The sequence below is a fragment of the Aptenodytes forsteri genome, unplaced genomic scaffold (assembly GCF_000699145.1).
Source record: "Aptenodytes forsteri isolate BGI_AS27 unplaced genomic scaffold, ASM69914v1 Scaffold15, whole genome shotgun sequence".
NCBI lineage: Eukaryota > Metazoa > Chordata > Aves > Sphenisciformes > Spheniscidae > Aptenodytes > Aptenodytes forsteri.
Genome location: NW_008795129.1, coordinates 27430090 through 27457868, shown reverse-complemented (window position 1 = coordinate 27457868; position 27779 = coordinate 27430090). Strand labels below are relative to the sequence as shown.

General features: G+C 46.2%; 1 protein-coding gene across 1 annotated transcript in view; it reads left to right on the top strand.

Moving 5' to 3' along the window:
• The first annotated feature begins 18221 nt into the window (after positions 1 to 18221).
• The window catches only part of STK32C (serine/threonine kinase 32C), a 46034-nt gene continuing 36476 nt past the window's right edge, over positions 18222 to 27779 (top strand). Inside the window, exon 1 of the mRNA XM_019471679.1 lies at positions 18222 to 18272. The gene's annotated coding sequence lies outside the window, so the exon portion shown is untranslated. The remainder of the gene's footprint in view (positions 18273 to 27779) is intronic.

Genomic DNA, 27779 nt, shown 5'->3' with positions numbered 1-27779 from the left:
TGCAGCAAAGCTCGTTAGAAACAGAGCTGCGGGTTACCTGCTGCAAAACATGTTTCTGGTTCTGCCCCCATCACCCAAAGGTGATGTGCTGCAGGCATGGGCCTTAAATGCAACACTGCTCACTGTGCACGTGCAGCAGTTCTGTGAATGGTGGGCCCTCTCCCCAGAACTTCTCAGGTGTCAGCTTTCATTAGGCTTGCAGTTGTTTCTAAAAGCTTGGAAAATGGCACTCTAATTAGGAACTAGTCTAAAGGACTGGCCCTTGTGTGGCTCTTTACCAAGCCTCTCTAAGTGGTGAGTGGATGGTGGTAGTATAAAAATGTTATTGTTTGAAGAAAAATACTCTGAAACTTGGGCTTTTCTGATACTAGCAATTTTCTTCCAGTTTCTTTTTTGGCTTTGAGAAATCAGAGAGTACTAAAATACCAGTAATGAGCAGACTGAACAAAGATGTTATTAAATAAGTTGATGTGATTTAAAAAACAGTTACAGAAAAGTATTTGCACTGTATTGCTGAATATTGCCACTCTTTTTGGAAATAACAGAAGGAAACCCTGAGTTGGATTCATACCTTTAATCAGTAATACCTTGATACAAATGTAATGGTTTACAGTATTTCTTTTCAGAGTCTTAAAACAGATCAGCAGTTTCTCAGAAAGCAGGATCTCCTAATGTCGTTCCCAAATGTGCATTTTTAGTACCATAATCATATAGCCCAATGTTGTAACAAATAACTTCACCGGCTCTTGAGAATATGCAAATATTCTGCCTTGCCTTTCTTAGTGGCTTCAGTCTTGCAGATGTTTGTTCATGTGAGCTGTAGTTCCTTGGTCAGGCAGGCCCATCAGCTTGTGCAGAAGTGTCTGGTGAGCTTTCAGGAGTGAAGTCGGCTCTGCAGGCACTGCAGCTCCTGCCCACAGGAGCAGACGGCCAGCGTCCGTGTGCCGTATGCTCATCTGCTGTCCCGTATGCCTGTGTGGGATGAAGCCATCAGCGCATCGGCAGCGTGCCCGTGCAGACCTGCACAGGGTGCTCAGTGCCATGCCCCTGCATCCGCTGGGTGGGCAGAAGAGCCCACGTAAGGTCTAAGAGCGCCCATGGAAACACTGCGTGGAGCGTTAACATCAGTACGAAGAGGAGCAGCACTTTTCTGGATGGGGGTCTTAAGCAGTTGGTACAGGAGCATGCTGGGACACTGTGGAGTAATTGTGTAGGGATGTGGTGGAAGCAGGAGCTGGTTGTTTCAGTCTCTCTTTCCTTAAACCCATATCCAATGACTTCATCTGTGTGGTGATTCCTGCTGTACTTTCCCATTAGCTTTCTGTGTTGGTGACCACAGAATCATGGACTGGTTGAGGTTGGAAGGGACCTCCAGAGGTCATCTGGTCCAACCTCCTGCTCAAGCAAGGTCGCCTAGAGCCCGTTGTCCAGGACATGTCCAGACAGTTTTTGAATATTCCCAAGGATGGAGACTCCACCACCTTCCTGGGCAGCCTGTGATATTTGTGGGAAAGCTGTCTGAACTGGTTCAGGGAACTGATCTGGGTTAAAAACACCTGCCTGCAAAGAAGTGAAGGGAAACGAGCAGGTGGCAACTTGACACCCATGGTGCTGCTGAGAAAAGGATATGTAGGACCACAGCCTCCAGAGTAAGATGTGGTCCAGCCTTTCCCCCGTGTCCCCTCTCCCACCTCGAGGGCACAGACAGGAGTGGGACAGAACTTTCATCCCTATAATCCCACCTCTGTGCCAGGAAAGGCACAAACTTCCCTTCCATGTGTTGGTGCACGGACTAGCATCACGGAGCTTGCTTCGGGTCAGCAGCCTGAAATCACCATCTAGGAGAAGATGATTAAATCCTCCTGCCTTCCTGACAGGCAGTTCCCTGCTGCGGCCAGGAGCCAGCATGGCTGCCGGCCACCCTGTGCGTGGGGCTGCTGGTAGATGCCATGGATGGATAGCCCTGGGGAGAACTCAGACAAATGGCTGGGATGCCCAGGCGTGCCTTGGCAAGGACTTTATCTTAGGTGCTGGCCTGATGTTCTTCCTTGGCTGACTTCTGTTCCCTTGGCTTATATTAGAAAGCTTACACCATAGCACGTCCAGCTAATGCGCCAAAACTTACCTTCCTGGGTTTAAACAGCATGGTGAGATACAGGACGATTAGGTTAATGATAGATCAGCTAATGTCTAACCTGATTGAGCAGTGTGCCCTTCTCATGTTCAATATCAAGTCACAGATGGAGGAATTTATTTTGGTTTTTGCTTGTATTTTTAAATTAAGCTTTTATTTTATTTAGCCTTTAGCATAATCCATTTCAAAGTATATAAGCGAGGTTTCGATTTGGTTCCCAGTTTGATCCTCTTGAAGCTGGAGTCAGCGGTGAAACACTTTGAAAGCCCAGGAAATGGAGTGTTCATTATTTATCTTTTGAGATATATTCATTTCTCGCAGCAAATGTTATTGGGTTGTTGTAGATTCACAGGAGTAAGTTGTCTGCACAGAGTCTGTGCTGCGCAGTATGGCTTCTAGAACATTTTGTTTTCAGTTTAGACAACACTGAAAAAGTTGAGCTCAGCCCTACAGGAGTCCTAATTAGCTCCATCAGCGTATGTGCACTGAAATAATTAAAAGTGTGTTGTTGGGTGTAGCTAAGGAAGAAGGAATATCAACTGCCACCTGACTGCACATAATTAAGTTTAAAGCATGAAGAGTTAATCCTGCTGTGTATTAGAATTTGTGCCATTTCAGTGTGAACTCTGTATTTCTTGATACACAAGTATTAAAAGTTAGTAGGAATTAGTGTAAGCTGTTTGCTGTTGAGCTGAACAATTGGTTTGAATTGAATGCTGGAATAAGATTGTGAGCAATACTATTATTAGCACTCGTTTTCCTGAGTAGGTAATGATCGCTTCGACCTGCTACGGGATCAAAATGATGTGGTAATTAATCCACTGCCTATGGCAGGGCAGGTTTCATTCCGTGATCAACATCTCTCTTACTTGGTATGAATCACAAACAAATAGGATCCCATTACAAAGTGTTACGCCTGAAGGACCTCGTTTTGCCATGGATTCTCTGCCGGTCTCGCATCTGTGGACCCTGCTGAAAGCAGCCAGTGTTAAGTTGTGTAACTGTGAGTCTGGCTTACGGCAGATCCCTGGCGCTTAACAAAATTGAACACACAGCTTGTGTTTTTTGATGCAGTGAGATGGGCACCTTCCAGAGCTTTACCAGGAAAATCGTTGTCTCATTGAAGTCATTCGGAAAGCCTTCTGTTGATTCTGCTGGGCCAAAATATCATCCCCGAGCTCTACCACTGCCATTGTGAATAGAGCTGAATTTGGACCTTAGGATTCCCAAACAATGGTTCATGGACCTCTTCTTGTTATTTCTGCTCTTTATTCATCTGGGAGCTGCAAGCACTGACCTGCAAGCAGCAAGCTGTCCAGTCTGTGTATAATTCTGCTCCGACACCTTTGCACGGTTTCTGTTGAGGATAAGACCCCTCTGTGCTAGGTCCTGTGTGTATGACACACAGTGCAAGGCATGCTTTGCACTGCAGAATAGGCTTTTCAACAAGGAACACAAAGAGAGTCAGTTCAATTCACTTTGGATCAGAGACGGAGCCAGGAATAGAGCACAGGGCTGGTGGCTGTTGGTGTCCTCAGTAACACCTGCGTGGTGCTGTGGTCCCCCTCCATCCTTCTTTGCACCTGCCAAACTAGGTTTCCTTTACTCCCCTGACAGCACGCTGTGCTTAGATCTCGATTTTGCTCTTTATCATCAATTCCGGTGATGGTATGTTAAAGATTTCTTGCTTTGTACTTTGGTTTCATGTGCCGTTTGTTTCCTCTTAGTTGAATCCCGTTTCCCAGAGGCTGGAGATACCAGTATGATTTCCATGTAATCAAATGCTGGCAAGTGCCACCTCCGCCTGTGCAAAGCATAGAAGGAACAGAAAGCTTGAACAGAGCCCTTGTTCTGTGGTTCCCAGTGAGGAAAAATTTATGTGGACCCAATAGACAGCAGCCTGGGCATATTATGGCTAACAGCTTGCTGAGGAACAGTCCTTAGCAAATTGCATTTAATTTGGAAATGTGTAAAAACAGCAAATTAAATGTGCCAGCATTTATTTTTTTTTTTAAATGTCATGTTAAAATCTGTTTATTTTGGAGGTATGTAGGTAAAGAAAAAGACAAGAAAGAAAACCACCACCTGCTCCCCCCTCCAAGGCGGATGAAAAAACCTCATGGTGATGGTTGGGCTGCAGGCAGGAGGGAGTTTTCTCAGGCAGAGGTAGCGATGTTGGAAAACTCGGGTCGTATCCTCTTCAATTATCGTTAAAGCTTTGCTCACTGTCTGTGGGAATACCTGGCAAAAGTTGGTCTATTAATTTTGTTGCTGGGTGCGGTTTATTAAAAATGTAAAGTCAGGGCACATTGTGAAGACTGTGGGTTTAGCGTGATGGAGCAGCATGAAAAATGCAGACGGTTTAAATTTGGCCCATTCTCACGTGGAGCAGAGCTTAAAAATGGAAACTGTGGGGGGGAAGCACATGAAGTGTATGTTAATTCTTCTATGGGATGAGGATGACCTATTTCTGTAAGTCATTTTCGATTGCCAACTCTAGGCAATGAAAATGTATTTTCTGAATGGTGAATAATTTAGCAACTTTGAAGTGATTAACATAGAGAAGAAGCTATAACATGAAAGGTAGCGTGCTTTCTGAGCAAAATACGTTCCTGTGCAGGAGGGCAGCATGAATCCTTTGCATCCTTTAAATTCTGTGAATTCAGTCGAAGAAGGTTCCTATTGAAAGAAGATACGAGGTTTAGGCTTATGCTTATCCTCAAGACAAGAGTGATTTAAAGATCTGAGGATCTGAAGCAGTTTGTAGTGTCAGACCCTCAAAGGTGGCTTTGTCGCTGTTCAACTTTTGTTTAAATTGTGGTTTGCAGTGATTTAAAGAATTGACTTCTCATTTCATGGTTTCCCTTGTACAGTCAGAACCACAGTGTGAGCTAAGTTCATGAAAATAAGCAGACTTTATCTCTGATATAAAACATATATTTATTACACTGCAAGTTTGGGACACTAAATGAAACTATTACTGTGGCATAAATGTGAAAAATTCTGTCCTTGTTATATTAGACAGGACTGAAAAATTCTTAATGCTTTAAAAACTGTGCCAGAAAGCCACAGCTCATCTTGCTCTTAATACATTTAATATATGTTTTATTGGCATATACAGAGCAAAGCTTTAACTGCACTCATGCAACACTGAGCCTAACAGTTCAGTGCAGACTAAGGAGCCTGCACCACTGTCTTTGATTGCCATGCTTTCTAGAAATTTCAAATAAGGCAATTAAGTTTGGTTGACAGAATTGCTTCCCCACAGAGCAGTAAAAACTGGTGTCAATTATTTTCCTAGTTGTCTTTATAAGAGAACCCCCCTGCTATATATACCCAGGGGTAAGGAAAAACACACTAGCTTGCAGGTGTGATAATTTTTGCCCATGCACCATTGGCTGCGTGATGTTGGTCTTCCTCCTTCTCTCTTGGAGCCTTATCCATCCCAGGTCCTGCTGGAGTGGCTGCCAAGAAAAAAATGAACAGGAAAATTGCTGTTGAAGAAGTTGCCATAAGAACAACTGGTTCTGGTCCTACTGGCTGGTAGGACCTCTCTCGTGTGTCAGCAGAAGGGCGTCGGTGGTGTCCTCAGGACAGAACTCACAGCAAACACCTGCTCTCTGGCAGGTCTTAAGACATATCCTCCTTCCACTTAAATACAGTTTTGCATAAGCTTAGCTGCAAACCCTACTGGCATTCCCATGTTTTCAGAATTCATCAAGCATCGCTGGATGGGCTTAAATATTTCACAGTTCAGATACAGCTTGAGGGTGCAGTGCAGGTTTTCTTCACAAGTGTGGAGGCTGAGGAATGCTGCAATATCCATTTTTTATGAGGTGGCAGGTTTGATGAGGAAGGTTGTACTGAAGTAGCAAGCCACAGTGCCGTTTCAACGTCTGCAGCAGATGACAGGTTCTGCAGAGTGTGGCCAACCCTGCTGCACCGCTGCTGCCTCCTACGGAGAGCTGGCCCTTCTCTGCCCAGCTCAGCACCCCCGTCCCTTTTGGGGAGGGGAAAAGCCAAGGACTTGGGCATTTTTCATTTCCACGTGTTGTGTGTTCCTGGTGTTATGGCTAATATTAAAATACAAAGATGTCCTTGCATAACAAAGCTTGGATTAGTGTATTTTTAATTCTTAGTTTCCTTTCTCTAATAATCCTAATGAGGACTCTCTACCCGAGAGATAAGTTCAGCTAAATTGGCACGCATGTGATGCTCTGTATGGAGCGCTGAGGCCAGGCTCTTGGGGGCTGCCCTCACCCTGGGTGTGTGCCTGCTCCAGCCAGCAGCACTCCCGGGAGTGGGGAGCCCCGGGTCGCAGCCCCAGCCCCCTGGGTTTTAATTTTCTGTTGGTGGCGGCCAGTCTGAGAGCAGAGAGGTGGTGGCACGGGCAGCAACATCCTGACATGTTGGTATGAAATTTAAGATGGGTGACTGGTGTGGCTGCTGTACTAAGGTGACTTTTAGAAGAAAATAGTTAAGGGAGCATTTCTCTGAACGGGCTGCGGTAACAAAAACTCTCTCGCTGGCTGCCTAAAAAGCATTTATCTGGAGTTATGTTTAAGGACATGAAATGATGAACTGGCATCCCATGAGGCTAGGCACACAACCCCATAAAGGGGAAAAAAAATCCTGCATCAAAGGAATTCCTAATTAAATTACTTTCTTAGACTTTTAAAAGATCCATCTCTTTCATATATCTTTTAATTTAATTTTGGAGATGGTTCTTGAACTTCTACATCCCCAATTTTCTTACAAACTTTTTAAACATTTCCTTCTTTTCTTCTTCGCCGTGCTTTCTGCTTCATCACAAGAGTCCCTTGTGCACTTCTGGTTCATCTGAAGTTAGTAGCTGCCTTCTCATAAAACTTGGAGGATTGAAGCTGGCTTACTATACTAGTAATAAGTCCTTCCTGGAAACAGTGTATTTCTTCACTGGCTGGATTTTATTTCTCATTACTAAAGGTTTCTGCATCCTCCTATGAGAATTCCTTAATTGTATTTAAACTGGCATTGCTCAGCAAACCTTACCACTGCAGAGCCAAAACATATGGTATGTTCATAAGACATAAACATTTTTCCCATGGATAGAAGTGAACTGAGGCTGACAACACTCAAACCTTCCTCTTGTGCTGAGCAAAATAGATCATCAGCTTTCAGTTTGAAATGGAGATGGCAAAGTTGCCCCAAACTTTATGTTCAGACTAGTTTTCGAGAAAACTTGAAACATTTTTTAAGATGATTTTTCTTTTTGAGAGTGTTTTCTATCAAAACCAGTTTCAACAGAAAGCTGTCTCTGAGCTGTAGTGAAAAGCAAAGCGTTCCCTCTGCAGCACTGCAAGGGTTCTGGCACGGCTCACTTTTCTGATAGACCCAGTAATGCAAGCATCAAATAAGCCTTCTAGTAAGCAGGGGTGGAGAAGCGCTGAGGAGTCGTCATCCAGTGTGAAGTATTGAAGGAAAAACTGTCAGGCAGTGTGGCGGACGTGGCTGTGGTTTGGGATGGGTTGTGTCCTGGAGAGTCACGGCAAATCTGCTTTGCGAGGGTGGTTGCTGAAGCTGGGTGCTCTGGCACTCGGAGGGGTTGCAGCCCAGCGCGCCGGGGCGGGTGTGCGGTGATCATGGCTGGGGAGTTCACCTCTTGTGTGGTTGATGCGTGGAGCTGTGCGAGGAGTGGAGAGAATGGGGGCTGTAGATTCAGCAGCATTTCAGAGTAAATATTTGGGTATTTTACCTGAAATCCACATTTTTCAGCAGAGATAGCAAAACTTCATTTTGGGTCAAACATTTCATTTTGTGTAATTATTTATTCTTTTTAACTTTTAAAATTAAAATGCAAAGGAGGTCTTATTGTACAGAAAAGTACTGTCAAGGTCAGTTTTGAAAACATTCCAGAAGAAGAGAGACTTTCCCACCTCCCTACACACTGTAAAAAAATAAATTAAGCTGAGGAAATGAATGAAATATTTTGGTATAGCCAGCTTTACAATTTTTGTTGGAATAAATTTGTCTAAAATGGTTTCGCTTCACTAAGGTGCTTTCTGTTCACTTTAGGGTTTTTAGCAGTCACGGCGTAGCCCTAAACACAATACAACCTAAATATTTTATAAGGCACCTGAAGTCATGCATTTATCATTTATGACATATGTTGCAAAAACATTAAGTAACATTTAGCAGATGTTTGTTGCTAATGTTATGCTACTATAAACATGTGCTGTAAAGACTTTTTTTTTTTTGGTAAATCAATTTTAGTTACTTGAAATAAAATTTTCTAAGCTGTAGAAGTGGGGGAAAAAAGCAACAAAACAACTAAAGGCTAGAGTACACATCCAATCTGTCAGCTTGATAAAAGGTGGAAGCTGAATTTGGTATTTAATTAGATTTATTTTCTAACGCAAAATGCCATACCTTCAAGGAAGGAACGTTGTAGTACATTTTAATGGTAATTTAATGGGTAAAACGTTTACCTGCTTGGCCCATTAGAAACTGGTTGTCTGGTTTTGGATTCCTAGAGAAGAGGACTGACACTGAAAAGCAGGACGCCTTGCCTGAGCTTTCTGCCTGCGCCACTGACACCTCCACCGTCCCTGGGGCCACTCGCACCTTTCCCATGCTTGCCGGCCCGCCCCACGCTCCCCACTTTCCTTCTGGTGGCTTTAACCTGGCCTCTGCCATCTCCTCCTCTCCCCAGTGCACCGTGCGGGGAAGCCCTTGGCCAGGGGCTGGGACGGTGGTGTGGGGAAGGAGAGCATGGTCTGTGGGCACTCCTCAGGGACGAAGCCTGGGGCTGCCTGCAGCAAGGTCGGTCGGCGTAGCTAACCCCCCGACGCTGTGCATGGCGTGTGCTGCTGCAGTGTCCAGTGGCTGGGAGCTGGGTTTCCTTCAGAGCAGCGTCTCCTCCTCCAGCACCAGCTTATTTTGCAGGTTGCTTGTGCCCCTAGACGTGGCCCTGCCTGTCTTCAGTGGTGAGATCACACTTCATTCTCAGTTAAAGAGAAGAAAGGGGAAACGTGAACAATGAGGAGTCTTTCTGTCTACTGCCTTATCAGTCCCTTCAGGCATATATATACACACACACATATATGTATATGGTGTGTGTGTATATATACTTCTATAGAAGCCTTTTCTGCAAGCATTTTATGTTGAAAATATAAAGCCCATTAGTTAGTGCAAGTGTTGGGTGCATTGTTCTCAAGGCATGATCCTGCTCTGATGCAGACTACAACTGAGCAGCACTGTGCCCTTTATTTCTGCCAACTGAGTGGATGACCCCAATTCCTGGCATGTGAAAGCCCAGCGTGGCAGCTAGCCTGGGCTCAGGAGGAAGGCTGGCAGTGGGCGGTGCGGGGGGGAACGGAGCTGGCCTTGAGAAGTGAGGAGGTGACTGAGGGGAGGTTTGGTTCCCTCTTTTTTTCCCCATGCCACTGGAAAAATCAAACTTTGTAATTATGATGGAACCGTCTCAGAATTAAATGGCTCAAATGACCTTCCTGATCCTCTTGTTCTATTCTGGGATAAAGAGCAGGGAGAGATGAAGAAAAATAATTACTAGTGCTGTGGTGCAAGAAGTGGTGATTTTCCTGTAAAGCCAGCCGGGCAGCGGCGTGCCTGAGCTGGCAGAGGCGATAAAGGAAGAAATGACACAGAGCCGTAGCTCAGCCTCGTTCGGTCCAGTCCTCCTCCCGTTTTTCCTCTTTCACCACCAGCGTGACTGTATATTTCCACGGTGTGTGGCAGTGTTGGGGGGGGGGCCCCAGTGGAATGCCTCTGAGTAGGGTCCTGTCCCTGCAACTCCTGTTTGCTCCATCCCGTGTACCCCCAGAGACTGGGCAAGTTGGGTGGAATGTCATAGATGAGCTTACCTTTGTGTAGTGCCAGCATGTGTGATCGCAGGCACTTTAGGCTAAGCTTTATTTATTTGGCATGGAAAATTAGCTCGGCGCCTTTTGCTGTGCCCCATGAAGCTTTGCCGGTACGTGGAGAGGTGGAGCTGGGGGTCAGGCTGGCCCAGGAGACCGGGCTGGTGTGAAGACGGGGAGTGCTGGGGAGGTGGCAGAGGACACCCTGCTGCTCGTGTCTGGAGGGGCAGTGCTCGGATCATCATGGCCTCATGGATTTAATGTCATATTTAATACTCAATTAATTTATATGCCATTCCTGAAGAGTTTGTGTTATCAGCTTTACTCTTCCTCCACCCAGGGTTGCTTTTTTCCCCTTGGGTTTTTTCCATCCATGGTCAAAAATACTAATAGAAGGTATGAAAATGGGAAAAATCTCATCTTTCCTTCACTACGTAATCAGCAAAGGTAATCTAGACTGTCAGTAATGCTCAAATACCTACTAGAGCTCTCAGCTCTCTGCTCATCCGTGTGCGTGTAGCCTGGGCAGAGGGCCTAGGTCTGAGGCCGGGCAGCAAGGGGTCCCTCCAAGAGCACCAGTCCTTCCTCACTCTTCCCCCCAAGGAGGAATTTTTCACCTGGCAGGCGGGAGAGGCACTGGGATTGCCGCTGTGAGGGCAGAGACTTATTTTCTCTGCCACGTCAGCCTTTCCTTGCAGGGTCCTCCTGCGTCTAAACCTGCACCTCAGTGTTGGCTTCTGAAATGTGTGTCTGCCCCAGGAAACAAGTCTCGGGTTTGTAACAGTGACACATCCAAGGAACTGGGATAAAAACGGTCTGTTCCTGTCGTTCCTGGTAGGGCTTTAATTAGCAGTCCTTTCAGCCCAGATAAGACGATACTGTGATCAAATGGCTTCAGCTCTGCTCTACTTTAGACTCGGTGTGCTGGAAGAGTTTGTTTATTTGCCAGGGAGATTTTATTCCAGCTGCATATAAAGTTTTCCCTTACAAATGTAACATGATGGTTCTGCCCCAGAAAGCCTGCAGTCGCTGTTCTTCAGAACAGATGAACTTGTGTCCATGGTGGAGTATAGCAGCTTGTATTCCGGGCAGCAGCTCCTTGAGCTTTTCTGCAGGCAGAGACCCCGGTGCAGGAAGGTTTGCTTTTGGTGGGTGTCTCTGCTGCCTGCCAGCACAGCACCCGCCTACTCCTTATCCGAGCGGTCATGGGAGGACGATGGGGTAGTCCGTGTGCTTCGTCCTTGGCAGAGCCGCATGGCCACCTCCCCCAGAGACCCCATGCTGGGCTGTTGGCACCTGCCCCCAGCCTGGCTGGTGGTTGGTGGCCAAGGTTCCCAGGCCTGGGAGCCATGAGGTGCTCTGTCTGCCACAGGCTGATGAAAAAGCCTTGGCTTTGCTGTAACAATCATCATCTTTAGGAATAACATCTCCATACATAGACTTAAAATAGTGTATTTTACACACAGACAAATGCATACTTTCAGTGGTGCCCAATGGAGACAATAATACTGTAGATGCCAGCTGTAGAGATGTGCCTAAAGGTTTGCAGGCTGTTGCCGCTTCCCCTCAGCACTGCGGCGGTCTGGAGGCCGTGCTGCCGTGTAATGAGACCTTTACCTCCGTGGGCGGCCCCACGCTGCCCAGCGGATCGCTTGGGAGTGCTGCGGGAAGGCCTCAGGGGCTGGGAAGGAGTGACCCCGCTGGGGCCCAGCAAACCCCCAGGGACGAGGGAGCGAGGTGCTGCCAGCCTGGAGCCTCCCACTCCCACCTGGCCTGTGTGGGGACGGCTCCAAGGCCGGCCGAGCCCCAGTGCTCTGCCTGGAGCATTTACATGGGTAGTGGGGTGAATCCCTATATAACATTTGGTATTTTTCAATACCACCACTCTGTAATTTGCTTGGAAGCTGTTTAACAAGCGATACCTGCATAAAACGGGCCATTTACCAGAGAGTTTTGCTGAGAGGCAGTACCCTTCTAGAAATACTAGCTGGACATGTGGGAGCACGGAGGAACAAAACCGTCTTCAGCATTGGCCTCAGGGCATCAGTTACTGGTTTCATCGGAGGGCTCTGGTGAGCATTACGTGCGTGCTGCCCTTCTGCAGCCAGCCTCTGAAAGCATGTCTCACCCCGGAGCTAAGGGAGGCTAATTGCTGTGAAAGCTGTGCGGCGTATGTAAACAGCCTTATTTGCCCATCAGCCTGCATATGTAAAGCACACGCTTGTCTCCTGTGCTTTTGGCCAAGACCACTGTGAACTCATTTAGCGCTCGCTAATCTGCACCTATGGAGAGCTCAGCTGGGTGGTTAATGAATAGCCCATTTGCCTCCCTGGGTTGTTATTACAAAGTAACATAGTTTTTTCTAACAGAAATAGCATTTGTAAAGCACACAGAACAAAAGGGACAAGGTGCTGTGTTTTTCTCTGCAATCTCTAGTGCCTCCTGAGCTCGTTGATGGAGAAGCAGATGAATGTAATACGCTTCCACTTGTTTGGAAGGATTCCTGGCCAGTGCAAGCAGTATTTTTGCGCTAATTAGGAATGGTTTCTGGCCAATGCAAACATGATTGTACTCAATATCAATAACCCAGTCTTCCTAAAATGACTTTGCAGTTGCTTTGCATGGTATATTTGATTCTGTACGGAGTCGCAGAGATTAATTTTTAATCATATAATAACTCACTGTTTTTACACTACTTCCGAGTTGCTTCCTAATAGTATGTTTGAATCGTTAGTTTCTAAAGGGGTTCATTTATAGTACTGGGCTTGTATTATACCTTTAATTTCTTTCATTATCTACCAGCATTCCCTGAATTCCTGGGTAGTTAATGCTCACTTGAGTTTCCTGTCAGTCACATTATACTGTATTTCCATTTTTCTCACCCATGTAATCTTCTCTGTGGATATGAATAGGCAAACCAGATCAGCCCGAGATGTTGGAGACCAAACATATTGCTTGTGCTTTTCCCAGTGATAGAAAGGAAAGCAGTGGTTTCTTGCGCTGTATGGAGCCTTCCAGTTAGTTAGAGAAAAATGGATGCTTTGCGTTCAAAGGGTTTCAGGCTTGGGGAGGACTGCTGATAGCATTCCCCATTGACCTTTGCTCCCTCTCTCCATCAAATACCTCTGCTTTTTCCCCCATGTTGCTTTACCTCATCTCTAATCACAAATCTCAGTTTTGATCTCCCCGATCTTCCCGATCTTCCCAATTCACTCAGGTTCATCCTCCAATTCGAAAGCTTTTCATACCGAGTCCTCCCTGTCCCTCCTGTTGTCTTGCCTCTCTCTCTCTCTCCCCCACTGTTTTTAGCAGGCTCACTGCTTCTTTGGAAATTTTCTGGAGTTTCCATTTGCAGTGATGCCTACATTTCCCTTACAGGCTCTTTGCAGTACTTCCCTGGTCTGCCTGATCCCCTTGCTCAGGCCCTCCCCATCACCCTAAAAGCTGCTCCTAATCCCGACATCTCTTAATCCTGCTGTGGTTCCTTTTCATCATCCGCTGACTTTCACGACCATTTTCCCCCATTGCAGTGCCCCTGTGCCCCATGTTCCCCACAGGCTGTCCCCCTCCTGGCAAGGCCTGGCTGGCTGCCCTCTCTGTCCATCCACTGCCTCGTGGTTTGCAGACGTGGCCTTTCCTTTCTGGCTGGAATCGATGTGTGTGATGACTTTTAAGTCTAAGCTGTAACTCCCTCTTCTGTGAGCTGAAACTCTTGGCATTTTGTGGCAGCAAGCTTGTGGTTACTGTGGCCACATACTGATGTTTCTACATCAATTACCGTGGTGCTTTCTTCCAAAGCTAGATTGCAGTAATATAATAGATAGACAAATACTATTAATTATGCCGACATATAGAAATACACTGATAGAAAGAGAAAGTTGATCATGCCATACTAGCCCTACAAATTTGCTGTTATAAGACTCAAAAAATAATTTCTTAGGTCTTTAGCACTGTAGAGAATCATTCTTGTAGTTAAAACTTCCCTGTTTTTGTTGATGAAGCTGGAAAACATGCAGATAACTAGTGAAAGGTTGACTTGATCCTTAAAATGTGATTTTTAATTTTCTGTTTTCCCCAGATTTGAGGATATTGGATACCGGGTTTACTAACTGCATCCATTGTTTTCCTACTATTGGACATTAATACCAGGTCCTGATGTTGAACCCTCACAGGGTGTCCACTGTGTATCTGAAGTTTTATGGTAGATTTATCTTGCCATACTTCTAGATAACTTGTAAATAAATGCAGAATAAACAGCCAAAATAATGAAAACATTCCTAATTTTAACATAGTAAAGAAAAAACCTTCATTTTTTTGCATCTTACATTGAGGCATACTTGTCCTTCTGTATAAAGAATTTTTGCAGAGAAACATATTCTTTATTCTGTTTATTTCACTGGAAAATAAAAGCTGTGCATCCAGTCTGCTTTATCACACAGTACATTTTGTGACTACAATGAAATCTTAATTATAGAGATGTCACTGCAGCACCTGGCACTCTCTTGTGAAGTGGGCTGGACTGGGCTGCGTGAGGTTTGGTGAGGTCCAACAGGCGCGTGAAACCCTGCCATCCTGCTTTTCATGCATTACTGGAGACTGAGAACAAAACCACGCTGAACTAAGCAAATCCAGGTCATGGTATTTATCTTTATTTGTGATTCATGGTTTGTCACTTGAGAGTCAGGAAGAGGCATGTCTCTCTCGCGGCAAATACCAACGTCTCATGTCCAGCAGTTCCACTTATGTGTGAAGGTGCTATATTGATAATGAACTGTTAGAGGAGTCAATAGGAATAATTGGCGTAGTGTTTTCATGAGGAGCTAACAAAATACCCATTGGGGCATTTCAATGCAACAGATGGCATTGGACTGTGGTGCGACCAAGTCAGCATCCTTGCACCGCAGTGCCACACTCCCTTGCATTTGTACATTGCAGATCGTTATAGAGTAGAATAGAATAGAATAGATACAATACAATAGACTACTTCAGTGGGAAGGGACCTACAACAATCATCTAGTCCAACTGCCTGAGCAATTCAGGGCTGACCAGAAGTTAAAGCATGTCATTAAGGGCATTGTCCGAATGCCTCTTAAACACTGACAGGCTTGGGGCATCAACCACCTCCCTAGGAAGCCTGTTCCAGTGTTTGAACACCCTCTTGGTAAAGAAATGCTTCCTAAAGCATCCCAGGTTTTCAGGTCCCTCTTCCCCTCTCATGGGTTCCTCCAGTTCAACCTCAAACCAAAACCATTTCTGTACTTACAGATTGTGACTGTCAAAACTGTGCCACGCTTAAGTCAAAGTAGTGGGTGAGTATGGTCCTGTTAATAGGCAACAGCTGTCATCTCCTGCTGTCTGGGAGCGTATGTCATGAAATCCTCCACTGGCATCTATGACTCAGGGTCGTACCAGTCACCCCCAAATAATCAGCTCTTCTAGTTGCTGGTGAAAGACAGCTTTCTCTTGTCAGCTCACAGAAAGTGGAGTCTCTGGAGCATACGTAATTGTTCCAGGCAGATTCAGGACTTCTATTTTAGGGATAATTACATATTCTGTAGTGATATGTTATCATTTGTAAAAATCGAGTGTATTGCGCACAAAAAGCAACATGCTGCTACTATGATTTTCTTCCTCAAATGTTGAGATTTGCTTTTTCTTTAACAGGATTGCTTACTAATTCCTGAAGAAAATAATGAAACTGAAAAAACAGTCAGTGCCTGTTCATCTAACATCATCTGAACTTCAAATCAGCAGAACTGTGTATTTAATTTATTAAAAGTGACATCTTTGCTGATAGGTTCAAGGGCCTGGTGAATATTCATATCTAGATTTGTTTCTTGACTGCTGACTAGAGTATGCTTTCTAGATCAGCTGTAGTCATGGATACATGGAAATGACACTTTTGGTTTTGTTTTCTCAGCGGCAATGATTTTTTACACAACATTCCAAACATTGTAATAAAGAATTGTCAAAAACTGTCCTCCTGGAGTGATCAAGATCATGAGCACTTGCACATGGTTTAATTGCCAAGAAAATGCTGTGCTTTAAAGGTGCTCTCTGTAGCTGGGTTTCCTCTTTGAGTATTTCCTAGTGACCAAAATTCAATTAATGGATGTGCTTGCATGTGAAAAAAATTGAATCCATTGCCCCAAATGCTTCAGCATTGTGTGTGTTAACGTTTTGGATTTCAGAAAGAATATTTATGAACAAGATGTAGCTGCAGTTACGCATTACTCACTACAGTTTCTGATAGGGGTGGTAGGAAAAACCTCACTAAAATGCTGCCTGTGGCTGCAGGTTGCTCCTTCCAGGGCTGGGTTTTGTCAGACGGGAGGGAGCAGGTGACCAGTTTGCAGCTCCTGCAGCGTCTCGGATGAGCTGGTCACTGGCTCCAGGCGTTACCCGTGTCCTTCCAGTGTCTCATGGCTTCTCAGTCCAAGACCCATCAAGTCCTGCTAAAAGAAAGTTGTTCACCCACGGAGAAGGGGAGTGATAAGGAGATGACACACCACCCGTGTAGCTGAGCCTTTCCTCCGGAGGCGTGGGAGGCCGTCAGAAGGATGGGGCGTCACTGGTTTCCCCATGTGGTCTTTCATGGAATCTCCTGGAGCATCCCAAGGGAGGAGACGGTGCATCTGCCCTTCAGTGTTGCTTATGGAGTGGGGGGGAGATACATAGTAGAAGCTGGCCCAGACTCTGTTTTCAATTTCATTTGGCAAAGTTTTCCAAGTTCTCCTGCAGAAAATGTCCCACAAAAGTGACAATAACAATATTTTGGATATAAGCCTAGCACAAAAGGGTAATAGGAACTCCACGGGCATGCGTGGGCTTTTGATTCATCCTCAGAGATGACAGATGTGCATTTATTTAAGATCTGGGAGTGGGACTCGGAGTATTTATAGTGAATTCTTTGCTCCCACTCTTCCTGTGTGATTTTGGTCTCCACTGTCAGTCAAACACAGGTTCAGTGCACTCTGTTGACCACCTCATGCATCATTCACGCTGCAAATCCCCAAGCCCATGCCAAGCATTTCTTTTTGTCCGGCCTTCAGAGCTTTCTAGGGAGGAAATGTTGAGGGTCCCTTTGCACAATCAGGGTCTCATGGTAGAAATGTCAAGGGCTGACGTGTGGAGCTGAGCAGGGTGCAGCTCAGTCCACTGGTGAGCTCCTCCTAAACACGTCCAGCCGCTTCGAGAGCACACTGGGCTTAGAATAGAACAGAATAGTTCAGCTGGAAGGGACCTACAATGGTCACCTAGTCCAATGGCCAGACCACTTCAGGGCTGACCAAAAGTTAAAGCATGTGCTTGTGTGGCAGCCAGCACTTATGTGCAGGGTGTGTGCGCACCATGGGCTTCGTTTGCAGCCCTGCAGCTTACTGAGCTGTGAGGACATTAAGGAACTGAGGTATAAAGAGGCAATTTGTGAAATGGGAGTAATGCTGTGTCCTTTACATTGGCTTTTGTGACAGTATTTATTTGTTTGTCTGTGAGGCACTCCAACTATGTGGCAATGGGGATTATCTCATTATTAGTATAAACAGACCTGTCTTTTTTATTTCTTTAAGACTGATATTAGATTAGATCACAGCAATAGTTTAGAAAAAATAATTTTGTTTGCAGTGGCTGCTGATCAAAGCAGTAGCTGAAGTGTTATAGCTGTACTGTCCTTTCTTGTCATTACTCCTCACTGGCTCTGGAAAAAATAACAGATCTGGTACAGATGGGTTTGCACATGAAGAGAGTGGAAGTCAGTCTCTGTCCTCTAAATGTTGTCCTTTGGAAAGCACAAATACCAGACCAACTGGCTGTTGAATGTGCACAAGCAATATGGAGCCAGGCGTGTGGAGAGCAGCGGCTGCCCGTGGTGTGGGGCATGCGGCTCACCGGCATTCTCTGCTCTGCCGCGCTCTGAGTTTGCTCACACGCTTACGGCATCTCTCTGAGACACTCTTGTATCGACACAGGTCGAAGCTGTATTTTAGCTGGTGCTAAACCACTTATTTAGTAACCTAATTCAACCTGTTTGCTAGTTACTTAAAGCAGGCAAAAAGAGACTGTTGAAAGAAAAACAACTGCTGCCCTGCATCTTCCCTGGGAGGCGGTGACTTTTAATAAAAGCTTGACCAATGCTCTTTAGTTGTCTCCTTGTCTTCTTTTTAAATGTAAGATCTTTGCAGTAAAGCATTTAAAAATTTAAACTCTTTTTTCTTTACCTTGTAGTGAACTTCGACCACTTCCAGATCCTCCGGGCGATTGGGAAGGGAAGCTTTGGCAAGGTAGGCTTGAAGGCTTGGTCTTGAGTTTGCATATTATGTTTTATCAGGTGTCTGTTGTCACGTAGTTATGGTTTATTGAAACAGTAACGGTGCTGAAATAGGCTATTTTTATTGTCAGATGATGGCTGCTAAGTAAACACAGGAAAAATGTGTTCAGGAAAATACCTTGTTGCCATTTGGCATTGCTTTAATTCTTGGCATCTTGGTGAAACAGGTGTATTTTAAACTCCCACCACAATTGTGACCATTTCGTGGCAAATATTCATTATGTTTTCTGTTTCCTGAGAGAGTTTACAGGTTGTGAGAGGGGACAGTAAGTCAGGAAGGTGTTGGAAGTTGTTCTGGGTGATTGACTGAGCTGGCACAATGTGCTCAAGAGGGTTCTCTGAAGCTCTGGGCTGTTTTCCCACTCAGAAATGAGTTATGCTGAAGAGTTTTTGTTGTTTATTTTTAACAAGTTTTTTTTTGCCAAGCATGTGGGAGAAGGTGGGAGGTGATGATCAAAAAGCTGGATAGCTCTGGAAATCAGTTACTGGTTGATTTCCTAGTTTTATTCCTTTTTCATTCCCTTTTTCACTGACTCTCACTCAGTCCCTGTGTAGATAACTTTTTGCTGCTTCTGTCGTGGCATTTTACACCATTTGTTTGCACTGCAGGCACAAAGTAAGGTGTGTATGTGTGCGTGCATGTGTGTATGGCCTTGCACATGCACGAGAATTCATTGCATTGGTACTGTTATGTAGTTATTTTGTCACCTGCATTTTACTGTGCCCCAACAGTATTTGTGCCCCTCTGTTTAGCTGAGGTGTCTGCACCTGATGGACAGGAGCTGTAAGAGTGATAACCCTGGTGATGATTCATGAAAATTGCTGAATTTGGTTGTTGTAATCTTGTCACGTGACGGTCGCGTGGTGTGAGGCTTTGTGCCAGGACTGGGTGTTAGGGCGGGGCAGGGAAATGGGCCTTTGAAATTGTGCAAAAATGTGCAATATTGAACTTGTGAAATAGCAGAGACTAGTTCAGAGGATGGCGCAAGCGCCTCCATATCTCCACACACTGCTAAAATAAACTGAAGACAAGCTGAGCGATCAGAGGAAAGCCGTATCTTCTCTCATTTCTTTCTGCTCTGCTCATCTTGGCCGGTTTCTCCCACCTTACTTTGATCAAAAGCTCATACTGTGAGGGTAAGAAAATCTGAATCTGGCCCAGGAGATGAACCATACTGTCCTTTGCTTTTTCGCTCTGCCCGTTACAGCCCTAACGAGGCATGTCACACCGGGCAATGGCCATGTGAGCAGCCTGACCTGCTGCATTTGATGCTCAGAAACTTTGTTCGGATGCTTGGAAACTTTGCAAAAGCAGAAATTTCTCAGGAGATCTGAGACCTGTTTGGGCAGAAGAGTCCAAATTTTTACCGATTACTGAAAATCTCTTTTTAAATACTTAAAATGTATTAAGTAGCTTCAGTCTTGAGAAACAGTAGCAGTACAAACTCCAACCGCAGTCTTGATGCGGTAGAGTCCAGCTCTTCTTAGAGTCAAGAGAATGGACACTATTAGTCATAGTGCTGTCATTAGCACTGCTTGCTAATGAAGACGTTTCGTCGCAGTCTCAGTTAACTGATGAACGCTGAGGTATCTATTACACTGTTCTGGCATGCTTGGGGCACAATCTACCCATGTGAATTCCCGCCTGGCTTTGTTGTAAGTCCGCATGGGATCAGGGCTTATGAAAATGTAATGCTGAGTAGTGGGCAAGTCAGGGAGAGGGTGGTTTTAAGTAGTCACCCCTATTTGGAGCCATGTCTCTCGAGCAAGAAGAGGTGAAAGCTGGCAGCAGAGCTGTGTCAGATTTCTGAGGTTATATCAGATGATGGAGAATGATTAAATGCAAGCTCAGGTCCTTCCTTAGGGTAGCACTGTGAAGGTAAAGCAAATAGCAGAGGAAAGTCTCCCCAGATGTTCCTGGCGAGAACGGGAACTCTCAGGGTCTTATGACTCCTGCTCATCATCAAAGACCAAAACCTAGCTCAAAATCTTACTGAAAAATAGCAGCTAACATTTTTTTCAAGCTCATAGGAGAAGACTCATACTTCCAAATGTAAACTTTCCAGAGAAAAGAGGTTTTATTCTGTTGAGCAGCAGCACTTGGTGCTGGAAAATTGATTCTGCTCAGAACATGAAAAGGAGAAAAAAGATTCTTGTCCCAGGGAAGGACCTTTTTGGCTTTGAAGAGAGCTGCTCCTCATAGCTGCTTCCTTTTCTGTTTATGTTAAAGAAAGGTTAAGTCTAGCACGTAGCAGTCTATCAAGCATCGGAATTGTATATACACTTTCAACAAAATGCTGAAATGATTCATCTGTCATCTTTCTGGATAATTATGTCAATATGCTAAATTTCCTTTGATACTGAGAAAAGCCTTTTACATTTACAAAGTCATTTACAGCTTGCATTTAATTACAGAAAATATAGAACTACCTACCTGAAAACTCTTATTTGAAATTTATGAGTAATTTAGTTGCTTTGGTTGATTTAAGCACTTATCTGCCCACATTCAGGAAGGCATTTAGGAGCCAGTGTCCCGTCCATCTCAAAATGGGGTGTGGACCCTCAGTGTGCAATGAGTGACCTGTGAAATCTGTGACGCCGTGTGATCTCATAGTGATGGGACCTAGGAGGCAGCAACCTGCTGGGTAGCTTTGGGCAAGGCATTTGCTTTCCACTCTTATTTTGTGCACCTCTCAGGACAGACTTGTGGTCCTCGGTACAGGAACCATACCAAATGAAGGTAAAAGGAACTCAGAAATCGCTTTTGAAGAGACTGGAGAGCCACTGAGCTGTGGCTCTGGCATATCTGCAAAAACCTGCCAATTTCTGTTTCCTAGAGATGGGTTTAATCATCTTTAAGAAACTGTTAATCAAATGAAGGTCATGCTCCATTCCATGTTTACTCAAATTCACAAATGTGTAATATTTTCCATACGTATTAGAGGTAATATTATTTGATTTTCAGTATTTTAATAGGAGCGTTATGTTTCTCCTGTAGCACAGACTCCTTTCTTGAGCAGCAACAGTTGCTCAGGTTTTAGCTGGTCCATTGCCGTTACCCAAGGAGCAGTAGCCAGGAGAGGATTTCCAGAATGTGATGCAATTTGTGACCCCCTGTTTTAATGGGAAACACGCTGCAAGTTTCATTACGCTTCACAAGAGACATGATGAGACCTGGAAATCTCATAAGGCGTTGGTTGCATTGCAGGTATCCTGACGTCTCCCTTCTTAAAAATTGACCTCTCGTGGCTTAAATCTTTGTCTGTTCGAACAGGGAGGCAGCCGAGGGAGTGTTTGCCCCTGTATTCCTCCTCCCACCTGGGCTTCCCTCTCAAATCTCCCTCGAATCAGCCACCGTCACCTTTTCCAAAGGATAAAGAACTGGATAGGGTTATGGGAATTCATTATTTTCACTTTACTGCTGTGAAGAAATAAAAACATATCTGAAGTTCTTCGGCATGGATTTATGTCTTTGTCTGCTGTTGGAAATAGGGGATTAAACCAGGGGATAGGGGCTAGAATGAGCAGCAACGTGAAATGAAATTTTCCAGAGAGAGCAACTACGTCTCAGGGTGGGTGGGCCCGTGCAGGCAGCCCGCAGGGGCCTGGGGGGCGTTGCTTTAATTTTTCTTCTTTTTCTTTTTTTTCTTTATTTTGAGTAATTTATGAATTTTTTTTGGGACCTGCAAAGGTTCGGGGGAACCCGTTTGGTAGTAAAGAGGTTTTTATACTTGGCAGGCTGTACAGTGAGGGCCTGGAGAACACAGACCCCAGACAACCCCCCGGCCTACTGGTGCCCGCGGTGCGGAGACGGGAGGCGTGCGCGGCTGCGGGTTGGGATCGGGCAGGAACCACCGCAGAGGACGGGGTGAGAGACATCCGTGAGGGGCAGCAGTCCTCAGCACGGTGGGGCGGGTGTGGAGCATGACGGCTGTGGGCGGAGGTGTCCGCCTTCCCCGGCTGGCCGCCTCCTTGAGCCGGGGCATGGCGTGGCCTTCGCTGCTCAGGAGGCTGCTGAGGGGGCCCTGCTCCCTGAGGATGGCTTCTCACTGACCCTTCCAAAGAAAGCTCTCTTGCAATGTGGTCTGCTTTGCAAAAGTACTGTAAATTCATGATTTTGTTGCTTTAATAATTCACGCAGCCTGAAGCTGGGCATAGAAAAGCTTTAATCCATTTTCTAAAGGTCATAAATGCCCACCCAGTAGATATACCATAAGTAAAATTCCCTTAAAGTCTATTCTCAACTGAATCCCTCTTTCATATCAACACAAGCTTGATCCTTTGTCTTTTTTTCCCGGCTTTATAAATGTTGGATTTTTTCCCCCAAAAGAAAGGCTACAAACACAATCCTTTGATACTAAATTACCATGGATATTTTTTGCCCTTGTTTTTTCCTTTGCTGTACTGGAGCTTGCGTGAGGCCAAGGGTTTGTCAGAGCTGCAGGCAGGGTCTCAAGACGTGTGTCCCTGCTGGATGTCGGCCCCGCCACTCGTTCGCATGCTGGTGACGGCCCTGGTCGGTGGGCATCGGGAGGACCTGCCACGTTGTCAGGAGGCTCTGGAGTTGAAAATTTGTTTGCTTTTTAAAGGGGCAGTGTGGTTAGCTGAGAGGGGACAGCCAGACGATGGGTGTCCATGAGTCCCGGGGCACCAAGAGCCTCTGGTGTTCGACCACCCAGCCCTGCCTGGCTGAGGTTTCACTGGGTGGCCCCAGCCCTGGAGGAGGGAAAGGCCTTGCTTGCTGCACTAGCACCATTCAGGCACCATCCTGCTTGACCCCCAGAGCTACACAGGTGTGGTGCAGGACATAGCAGGTCTTCCAGGCAGGAGATATGCAATTGCAGGAGCAGTGATGTGAAGGATGCGCTTCACCGTGGCATCTGTCACAGGAGCAGCTCCCCTGGCTGGGGGCGCACATCTGCCCAAATCCCTCATCTGGCAGTGACCATGAGTGGGTGCGTGAGAAAGCACGGAGCACACAGGGGGTGATCCTCCCTCTGATACAACCTCCTAGGTAGTATTTAGTGATTTTTTTTTCTTTCTTGGATATTGCTAAGCTGTAAATGTGTCACCAGTAAAAGCCGCGGGGGAGAGAATTGCGAAGAATGAAAAGCTGAAGTGACAGTGTGGTCCAACACTACCTTACTGTCCGGATCTCAGGTTGTAGGGGCAGCAGCAGTACAACTGCAGAGCAGAAAATGCTGCTGAATGATCTCAAGTGATGGAATGAGCAGTGACTTCAGCTGGAAGGAGGCCTGGGACATGATACTGCGCACCCCCGCCGGGGACCTGTTTGGGGTTTCTGAAGGATCAGACTTCATAAGACAGTGATTTATAGTAAAAGCTGCCCACTTTTGTTACTATTATATACCCAGTGCCTTATTAACATTTGCATTAGAAACTGCCTGGGGTTTATTTCAGCCCCCGTCATTCCCTGTGGATGAGTCACGCTGGCGTGGGACGGGAGGTGGGATCGATGTTCCTGCCAGCAACTGGGAGGCTGTGGACAGGAAAGTGGCGTAAGAGAGCGGAGGGTGGAAGCACCCTCCTCCACCCAAAAACCTGCTGATGGCCCCTGGGCCACCTCTGCAGGTTTCCATGAGCGAGTGGGGACTTGCCCCAGAGCAGAGCACCATGGTGGGGTGGCATCGCCTCCCCTGGGGCTGCGCGGCTGCTGCATCCCCTGTCTCAGGCAGTCCCCTTGTGTGAGTGTGCATAGAGGGGTACTGTCCGCTGCAGAGGGGCATGCACGAGCTGCAGCTCCCAGGAGCTGGCTGTTGAGCGGGATAGCTTTGCTTTGTGTGCCAGGTTCTCCCTTTACTCATACAGTTTCTCAGTTTGCCGCTCAGGCAGCCTCTGTCCCTCCTGAGTCCTGAAACCTGCTGATTCCTAGTCGTCAGGAGGCTTGGAGGAAAAGGGGATGCCGGTTGCAAATTGTGGCATTTGAATGTGACGCTTATTCTCAAATGGGCGCTAACCCTGAGCTCACTCTAGTCTGTCCACTGATTCATTGCATCTTATGTCAGGGGAAGTCTCCTGTGTATTTTGCTGAAGCTTCTTCATGGGGTAAGGATGGCTTTTCTGGTGCAGTATGTGACACCCTCTGTTGAGTCACAAAGACACATCCCTGCTCATACAGCTCCTTCCTCTTACGCTTCCCTTCCTGGGCTGTGGGGGACAGGCAGAGCACACTGGTTGTGCTAGCTGCACATTGAGAATAGAGAAATGCACTGCAGGTCTTATACACAACCAAGAATAAAATTTGTGTGTGAGCCAATCTCTCTCCTTTATCCACTAAAAAACAACCCAGAAGATGTTTTCATTTGGTTTGCTTTCCCACACTTCGTAGACACGCTCCACCTCATGCTTGCGGAGCCTCTTTACTCCTCGCCTGAAGTTCTGTCATTTTCTCTTGTCAAGTCATCTTTTGCCATCAAAGTGCACCAACACTGAGAAGATCTAGTGCCTTGTTGCCAGAACAAAGCTTGTCTCTGCTAACTCATGCGTAGCGGCGAAGCCTGATTTGGTGTGATGAATTCATGAGGATTCCCTGGTGTCTAATAACGCAGTTTAATTAACGATGGAGCCCTTCCCTCCTTCTGGATCTCTGTCTTTTGTGTTGTCTGGTTTTCATAAAGCTGAGAGGAACTTTTATATCTTTGAGATGTCCATCCATCTGTAAAATCTGGCTGAAACCGGCCAAGAATCCTAAAAGTTGGTAGGGGTGAGTGTGAAAAAAAAAAAATCCCATAACCTCATTTTCTTAGGAAAGCAGACACAAATGTTTAATTCATGAAGCCGTAAGCAAGTCCAGCAGACTGGATCCCTCCTGGCATAAGCCTGCATTATAATGCAGCAGAGCTCCTCTTTGGGAAAATGGGAGCCCTGGGCTGCCAGGAGGAGCAGGTCTGGGTGTGACGCTGCACCATTGTCCCCCTTCCGCCTCTGCTGGGGCTGGCGCCACTGGCAGCGGGGCAGGCTGTGCACGGACGTGGCGCTCGGGGCAGGCTGCTGCCGCGGGGAGCACCGGTCCCGACTTCCCCATAGAATGTGCTGATTCAAAATGTCACAGCGCTAGTGGTGACGCTTCGGGATGTGCTGGTGCCGGTGTGCCAGTGCTATTTGTGTATCGTGTGTTGGCGGAGTGATAAACTGTCACTAGCATTTGTAACGGTGATAAGTGATGGAAAAGGGAAGAACAAAGGGTGCTGAATGATCCTGTCCCCCGTTTCCTCATTCTACCCTCGCTCTCATTCTTTAATGTTGTTGGCCCCGGGGTGTCACTAGTGCCTGCCTCTGGTATCCACTTCCAAGCTGGTTTTGGTTTTTTCCTGTGTTTTTTCCTTCCCTTACAGCCTCTGAACTGTACAAAATGAAGAAAAAAGGAAACATGAAATATAAAATGTTTTTAAGTTTTACATAATTTTATATAAATGATTTTTTAATTTTTAAAAAAGCTAGCATGAAATGAAAAGGAAAAAGAATGTCTGTGTTTGTAAGTGCAACATTAAACCTGACCTCTGTAGTCCAACAGTTGGCAGCCAGGCAGTCCTGCCGAGGCGCGGTGCGGTGATAGCTAGCTGGGTTTCCTGGGCCTGGTGGACATGGCTCAGCACCGCTGGCCACGTGCACCCCTCTGCCTACCGACACCTGCTCCGAGCCAGCGTCATCCCTCTCCAAAAAAGTGTGTAGCCCAGGGCGACGCATCCATGTGGCGAGAGCCTCCCTGCAGCAACAAACGCCATTCCCTGGCACAAACCAGCCTGTTTAATTGGGATGTAGCTAATCGAGTCTGTAAGGCACAGGGGGGTGGGAAGGTGGCACCTGTGTCTGGAGCAGCCCTATGATGCGGCAGGGCAGGTGTACGCACCCACAACTTGCACACCTGCTTGAGCACAGCAAGATAAACCACCCTCATTGCCATGGCAGCGGGATTATATACAATCTCCGATACCGGAGCCAGCTGGAGGGCCCTGCAGTGACATCCTAGCTCCAAGCACCGCTCTGGCTGGGGAAGCAGAGGTGCAAACAGGCGCAGCTAGCGAGGGGAGGCTGGAGCCACCGCGCAGGCTCTGCCGGCTGCATGGCCGTGCCACCGCATGCCTGGGGGACATGGCTGCTCGCAGCCGTGACCGGTGCCTTTATAGACTTAGAGTTGCCTTGTGCCAGAGGAGGTGCGTGCACTCGTAATCACACTGCCATTTGAAGAATCTGCTTTTCACCTGCTCTGCTCTGCAAAGCAAGGATCTGTGGATCAGGTAATTCCTGAAAATAGTAAAGGAGACAAAGATGATGCTGCTTCTGAGGCAACCCAGCCTTCCTCAGGCCCTGCAGCCTTTCTCAGCCCTGAAGTCACCCAGTGATAGGCATACATACTGCTTTCCTACTGCAGTTTTCCAAAAAGGTCGTTAGTGGGAGGAAGCCTAGACAGCAAATCCATAATACATCTTCCACATGACATGTTTGTGTAAAGACTATGAAGTTCTTGTTTGCTGTAAAGAGTAAAATGATGCAGAGCCGTTACAACGTAGGCAAAAGAAACAACTCCCAGGAGACTACAGCACAGTCCTGTAAGCTGGAGGCACGAAGCCAAGCTTTCTTAGGGGCATTTTCTCTTTCCTCCACAAAATCCCCTATCAGAGTCCCACAGTTGTCTCCAGCTGCCCAAAATGAGAGTGGCAGTGAAGTCCCTATGGATGGGAATGTCCAGCATGTTCTCATGTGCCCTTGGAAAAATTGCCCCTTGGAAAAACAAGTTTTTCCAATTACTTGTGACTATTGCAGATGTATGTTTAGTTATTGTTGTTATTAACCCAAGCTATCTCTCTGACAATTTAGGACCACAGGCTGGACCATCTAGGACATCTCTCTGCCAATTCTTTGCCTGATTTTCCTTTACAACATTATCTCTGCCTGGACTTGGTTGGACCTTTAGCTCTTGTTTGTGGTCTCCTTCTGCCAGACAAAACCCATGGTGTGTGTCCTGGGTCTGAAGGTAGCACAGCTTTCGTTCTTCATTCCCTGCTATCACTGCTGTTTCACTATTTGCACAACTTGTAAATACCAGAGGAGACATTGCAAGGGGTGCTACACGAGAAGCCTTGGAGGCTGACAAACCCTCTGTTAGTGCTCAGAGCACTTGGATGGAGAAGCAGGTGGTCCTCATAGCAGACATGATCAATAGACACATGGTGGCTGGCTTTGCGGGGTGTGCGTTCTCAGCATCACTGCAGGGGCTCCTCTTAGTCTGGAAGCAGAAGCAACATCCCAAGGTTAACCACAAGGCTGCTGCTGCCCATCGATGCAATGAAAGCTTGCCATGGCTTGTGTCAGCAAAATTTTTTTCTCCCATATTTTACTGTGTATACATCAAGGCTAACTAGCTATTTCCTGCTCAAATTCTTCCTAGCTCTTACATGTGACTTTTTTCAATATTAAGTTCTAACAACAAAATCCGGCG